This window comes from Prosopis cineraria, unplaced genomic scaffold, assembly GCF_029017545.1.
Source record: "Prosopis cineraria cultivar Desert tree isolate PC_DT_omini unplaced genomic scaffold, ASM2901754v1 PC1472, whole genome shotgun sequence".
NCBI classification, from domain to species: Eukaryota; Viridiplantae; Streptophyta; class Magnoliopsida; order Fabales; family Fabaceae; genus Prosopis; species Prosopis cineraria.
In genome coordinates, this window is record NW_026556797.1 from 5,637 (window position 1) to 12,910 (window position 7,274).

At 26.4% G+C, this 7,274-nt stretch overlaps 1 long non-coding RNA gene across 1 annotated transcript; it reads right to left on the reverse strand.

Moving 5' to 3' along the window:
* Positions 1-1,336: 1,336 nt before the first annotated feature.
* LOC129300191 (uncharacterized) lies at positions 1,337-6,920 on the reverse strand. Its single transcript, XR_008590720.1, has 4 exons — positions 6,725-6,920; positions 5,514-5,655; positions 3,389-3,456; positions 1,337-1,773 (listed from the first exon to the last, which is right to left on the reverse strand). It is a non-coding gene; the product is annotated as an uncharacterized LOC129300191 (long non-coding RNA).
* Positions 6,921-7,274: the final 354 nt, after the last annotated feature.

Here is a 7,274-nt window from a genome sequence, read left to right on the forward strand (position 1 = left end):
AAATATATGCTGTCTAATGTATATTTAGATAATTAATTTATAAAAATTATAAGATTTTTTAGTATTAAACTTGATTGCTTAGATAATATATGTAAAGTCCATAATATATTTGAATAGTTAATTTATAAAATTATAAAAAATCTTACTATTAAATTAGATAGTTCAGTTTAAATATATACTGGCTAGATTGATTATAAACATATTTTTAAAAAATTATAATTTTTATAAATTTTTATTTTAATAAATATAAAATAAAATAAAAATTATAAATATGAACTGACTAATACTCACCAGCAAAGATGAGTAACATGATACTGTTCCCCAAATACTGACGACAATCCAACTGTAAGGACCCAAAACAATAATAATAATAATAAGAATGAAGTATATATAATATTAATAATAAAGGAATAAACACATGTGCGCAGCAGATATTTTATTCTCTTCCTTCCTTTAATTCCATATTTTCGAATTGCACCAATCAGAGAGGGAGAACGCACGAGAGAAAAACCCGTATCCTTCCTTCCTTTTTTTCTTCCTCCTCTGATCACTTCTGTCAATTGCCGGTGACCGTGTTGCGACCGTCGCTGCCTTGGAGGTCCGTTTGTGTAGTCTTCTTCCTCACCCACGTTTCTTGCCATCCATCGGTCTTCTTCTCCTCTTCCCTCTTCAGTCGCTGCAGTATCGTACTGAGTCATCCTTGTCTTAGTGGTTCAGCACTTGTTCTTCCTCTTTTCCTTCGCTTGATCGGGTGTGGATATTCTTGAAACCTCTTTCTCTTTATTATTTTTTTTTCCTGCTGCCGTCCATCCATGTGGGGTTAGAGCCATTCTCTAATATCTCTTATAATATTCCAACATTTTAATTTTATTTTTTATTTTTTTTTAAATTACTGGCTTCTACATAAAATAAGAAAAATTTAAATATTTTGATATTCTAAAATGGTGAAGATTTGTATTTTTTTTATGATTTTTTAAAGAAAAATATCACAAACACCACCCTTTCAAATGTCTCTTATTTTATATAAAAGTCAATGATTTAAAAAAAAATAAAAAATAAAATTAAAAAGTTAGAGCATTACTAGGGGTATTGGAAAAAGGCATATTAGAGGCCCCCAACCCATCCATGTGTGTGAGTATATTGTTTGGGGTGTTGAAAAATTTGAATATTTCTCCCTAATTTTGTTCATGTATGAAATAGAAAGTAGATGAAATTTAATCAAGTTGGAACTTAAAATTTAAAGGGTGTATTTTGATAGATAAGCTATTTTGGTCACTATGAGAGGAAGGAAGAGAAAAGAATTGGGAAGAAAGAAGTGGGACTTAATACAGGACACTAGTTGCTAATGACAGTTTTATTAACCCTTAGTAAGCCATGACACACTTAGCTAAGACAGTACATTAAAGGTGCTAGCCTCGTGTATTGGCCAGATACAACAAAATGGGCCCTTATATGATCCGCAATGCAATAGAAATAACCAGAAAACAACAATATACAATAAGCCCAGATGCAAAAGGCCTAAACATATTATACAAAAATATGTAACAGGCCCAACTCATTTGTCCCTAAGACCAGCAGTTCCTACACACTTGCATGACATGGGCATGTAACCCAAATATGTCTTATTATGCCATTTAGTTACAACAGTACATAACTGGGTCATGAAAGCAACAACAAAGTTGTCCTCACGGAACTTTAGGAAAATCAACAACAACATCAACAGCAACCAGAGAACTGCTCCACAAGACAATAGCAATAATGCGTCTTAGCTTACTGCAAGTGAGAAGTGACAGTGATGAAAGTAATAATTAGTTCTAGTCTATGCTGAACCTTATAAATTGTGATTAATTAGCAATATGATACCGGAAATGCATGGTAAACAAATATTGTCCTTTTTATAAAGAGGGGGGAGAGAGAGAGAGAGAGGAAATTTTTATCTTATTTATATATTACATCATTAAATTTTGCTCATAAATTTTTTTCTTTTATCCTCCATTAAATATTGGAGCAAAAAAAATATGTTATAAAAGTATGTATATTTAATAGGAATAAAGTTAAAAATTTATTAAATTTTTAAATAAAGTTAATAAGTTTTATGATTTTTCTTGAATTTGGTGAAATATGTTGAGAAGTGATTTATAAATAAGATTAGATGAGTATTATGTATCAAATAACATGATTGTTGGGAAAAATGGAAGATAAAAAAAATTAATTAGTGAGGACAAATTTGTACCTAGCCAGTAAAAATATTAATTTCTTAAAATATACATTTATAAATATTTATTAAATGAATGACAATAAAACTTATTAGAGTTAGATATTAGAGAAACAATACAAAAATATAATAATAATAATAATATATGAAAATAAGATTATATCAATCTAAAAAATATTTATATTAAAAGTCATATACAATGAGTATTGGCAATTAGAATCATACTCCTTTATGTTCGTCAAACAAAAAGTTGATTATTTATCTCGTATGGTAGAATATCGTAGTCAAATGATTTTTGATAAATTTTTAACCTAGCTAATTAAATAAATTTATTTTCAATTTTATTATAAAGTATTAATATATTAATGAATTTAAAGCATGTATCAAAGAAGTAAAAAAACAATTTTTGTTGATGAATTAGAGATTCATGATTGTTTCTTATAAACCATATTTTATTGAAGAAGCTCAAATATATTTTTATATTTTTTACGTTTTATATAATTTATTCATAAAATTAATGTCTCTTTTAATGTGCAAGCATTGGACATTAAAAATTTAAATAGATAGAATTTTTGATGGAGGCATAAATGAAATTTGAGGGTAGAAATAATTTTCATAGAAGTACAATATTATGATAATAGGAAAATGATAGTAGATCTAAAACATTGAATTGATATAATTTAGGTCTTGATTTTTTTTAAAAATGAGTTTTAAATATTAAGTTTAACATATATAAATAGGAACTATATTTATAATATGCTAATTATATTTGAAGTTTAAGTATTTTATAGGTAATTAAAGCTTCTAAATTTATAATTATTTAAATTCACATTTTTAATTTATTTTTCAAAAATTAAATATAATTCAATCTATGAGGACTAAATTCTTATTAACCCCCACATTATTTATAATCAATCTAATAAAAATATAAAATTTAAATAATATTAAATATAAATTGATTTTGACATTGATGTTAGTAGGAAAAAAGATAGAAAATTACATACATATTCTATTTTTTTAAAAAATAGTCATTCCATTATAAAAATAAAATTATTAAAAATAATGATATATAAAATTTTATTTAATTGAATTGATATAATTTTATTATATGGATTATGATAATATAGTGTACTGGATAAATATAAGATTCACATGCTGGAAGAATATACATACCGTTGGCAAATCATTATTCACAATCAAGATCACAGAAGAGACGACAGAAGCAGCATAAACAGAACTGACTGCATACAAAGTGATCAAACAATAATTAGATCAGTGGCCAAAGCAAGCTGCTATTATTTATTTTTAATTAGTTCCATTTTACCAATTATATCTTAAATACTTAAATCATTTTGTCTAAAAATATTATACTGAAACAATTTTGAAATGATGTTTAGTATGTAGTTGACAATAAATTATTTGATAATAAAATTAAAATAATTTGATAGTATAGGGTTTAAATTTTTAATTTCATGATATAGGGTTTAGAGTAGTTTTGCCCTTAAACTTTACTCTTCAAGTCTGTGGCACCTTAAACTCAATTTTAAATTATTTTTATTTTTGAATTGTCAAAATGATTACCTCATCACCTCACTGTTAATGCACTGTAACATTCATTGTTGGTAAAGTAGGTCTCACTAATTTTATATCTTTTTATAATAAAATATTGGGTCAAGATCCACTTTTGTCCTTAGAATTCAAAGTATATGTGGAGGAAAACTTAAGAACAAAATTGACCTTGATCCAATATTTTATTATGAAAATGGTGAGATCCACCTCACTAAAAAATATATATCATGGTGCACTAATGGTGAAGGGATAAGGTAGTGTCTTTTAAACATTTATGAAAAGAAATGACCTACCGTCGAGTTTAAAGTGCCTGCAAATTTAAAAAAAAATTAAAAAATAAAGGTGACCCTTAATCTCATAATATATTCTCCTTTTATTTTTTTAATTTTTTAACTCATATTTTATGACACTCATGAGTGAAGGGGTTTGTATTAAAGCAAAGAAAACAATTCTGTGGTTGTTGAAAGCTAAGAAACGAATTTGCACACAAATATATTAAAGGATAATTGATGATAAAATTAACAATCAATTCTTTACCGACATATAAAAAAAAGGGACCCCTCTGGCACCAATGTATGAAATTGAATTACAATTTAGGATAAAAAATTTCATCATTTAATTAAATAATTGACATTAAAACTTGAAAAAAAAATTTCTAACTAATTTCCCAACTCTTTTTTTTATAATACTAATTTCCCAACTCTTATCATGATGGTTTCGTTCTTTCTTTGTTTTTTTTAAGAAAAATTGTTTTTCGGCCAAAAGTATTGTTAATAATATGAACATTGGAATACATATCAGTGAAGAAATTTCACAATGAGATTTTAAAATTTGACATTGTTATATGAAATGTTGGCAACTATATTTTGAAGTTAAATTTAAACGTAAAAGATTACAACAAACTTTTTTGAAATAATACATACTCCTTCCTAATAGTGATCAAAGATGTGGTTTGATTTGGTTTTGGACAAAATATGAACCAACAAAAACCAATCATTTACACAAAAAATGACATTTGATCAAGTTTTTTTTATTAATATCAGTTTGTTTTGGTTTTTAGGCGGTTTGATTTATACAAGGATCAAGTTTCAATATTTTTTAACATATCAATTTATATATTAAGGCTAAGCATAACTTTTTTACTTTCTTGTTTTTTTTAATTCTAACTTTTTTTGGCCAAATTTTTAATCTAACTTCAAGTCACATTCTTAATTTTATCATTTATGAATGAAAATGAACGTCAAATAAAAATATTCAAATTAATTTCATTATCACTAAATACCTGAGTAAATGCATTTTTCAATAGCATAAGTTAATAAGTTTAAATAAAAATGATGTTAGAAAAATACAATTAATACACCATCAATTATATTAATAATCAAATAATCTTTTTATAAGTGTTCGATGATAGGGACCACAAAAAGTATATATATTATCAGAGCCAAGAAATTTAAGTTTTAAATTTCATGAACTTTATTTTAAAATTTAATAAACTTATATTTCAACATCTAATAATAATAAAAAAATTATTTTTAATAATATTTGCTAGCATTTAATATGGGTAAAAAATAAAAATGAATATTAAAAAATAGTGAAATATATTATAAATAAAGGATCAAACATTAATCTTTTTTCTATATTCCTATAAATAAGATCGAAATGAATGTGAGTGTGTTTTGGGGGGGGGGGGGGGGGGGGGGACAAGGGAGGGGGGAGAGAGATATGATACCATGCTTTCCCAAAGCCACCACCCTTGGACTGGGTTTGAAAAGAAGCTGACTGAGGGTTTGGTGAAGTGTCAGTAGTGGTGGGATAAACAACTGGCGGAGGAGTCATTATTGGTGCATTTGTTGACGTTGCTTTGGGATGCGCTGTTCATACAAAAAAAAAAAATCAAACAAATTAGTAATTAAATTAATCTTCTTGTCAATTGTAGATACCGAGAGATATCTGACGTGTCAAGTAATTAGTTAGAGCAAGGGGTGGGTAAAGTACTGTCATAAAAAAAAAAAAAAGTCCACCTTTCATGATCTGATTTCAAATAAATTTCAGACACCACACACACAGATATATATATATATATATATAAAATAGTTGAAGCATTTAATTTTTTTAAATCCATCTTAAAAATATATATTGACCATTCAAAAATTCATTGCATAAAAAATGAAATTACTAACATAATTATTTTAAAATGAAATCAATAACAAATTATATGGAAAATTAATGATAAAAAACTGTGCATTTAAAATAGTTAGAAAAAAATGCAAATATGATATTCATGATCAAGTTATTTAAATTATGAGAGATAAAATAAACTATATTGCTTGATCTAAAGGTAGACTCTGCTTATATGTGACGCGGCATGAAGAAAAATGAGGCCAATAATTCTCTTTTTAATTTTTCTCACTTAATAACAGATAGATTGATCAGAACTAACAATTAATTTATTTTGAGAAAGTTCATGTAACATGTACTCTTTTTTTTTTTAATTTAAAATATTTTTAATCAAATTTCATTCTCAATAAAAATAATACTTACTTTTAAATTAACATTATTTTATTTTTATCCTATCAAACACTTTACAATAAATATAAAGTCATTATTAATAGGGACACTTTTTAAAAAAACAATAATTATACCTCAAAAGATTAAAAATGCCTTACATTTTTTAACATTCAAGTCCTCAAAAATACTTTACATTTTTAATAGAAGGAGTATCAATTATATATGTTAATCATGGTTAATCTCAAAGTTAGAAATTAATTACTTTATGGATTTTCTTCATAGTTTCTTACCACACAGGATATGAAAAAATTCTCAATTTTGATTAAAGTAAAGTCGCTGATCAATCATGAACATTCATAAAAACAAGAGTAAAATTAAAAACAAGGAAAAAATGCGAACAATTTTAGTACTAAAATCAATTTCATTAATTACCTGTTGGAATACCAGAACTCATGGGTTGAAATATAACTAAATCAAGCTCTTCTGAACTTAAGAACTGAGTATGAAGCAGACGATGACGACCCAGAAGAAATATAAAGATCAACAAAACGTCGATGCTTATTACAAGAACTAAACGAACAAGAAGATCAGAAGAAGAAGAAAGATTCAATTTGAGGTTGGAAGAAAACGAAGAAGACGATGGTATACTTATACAGAGATCTTCACAACTTGTTGCTTGGAAAGAAAAGGACGTCATTATTGAACAAGATGGAAGACGACGGCGGCAACACGTGAGCATTGTACAATAAAATATAATAAATGATGGAGAAGGAGAAGGCACGCACGAATTTTCGATCGCCACCACATAAGTATGATATCTTATCTTTTTTTCTTTTTCTTTTAATAATCTAATTTTCAGTTTTTAATAGAAAATAACAAGAAAATTATTAAAAAAATCCCCTTGTCTATAATTTTTATACCTTCAGCTCACAACTCATGCAATTGTCACCCAAAATCACTTGTTGTCACTCCTTTCCATTAT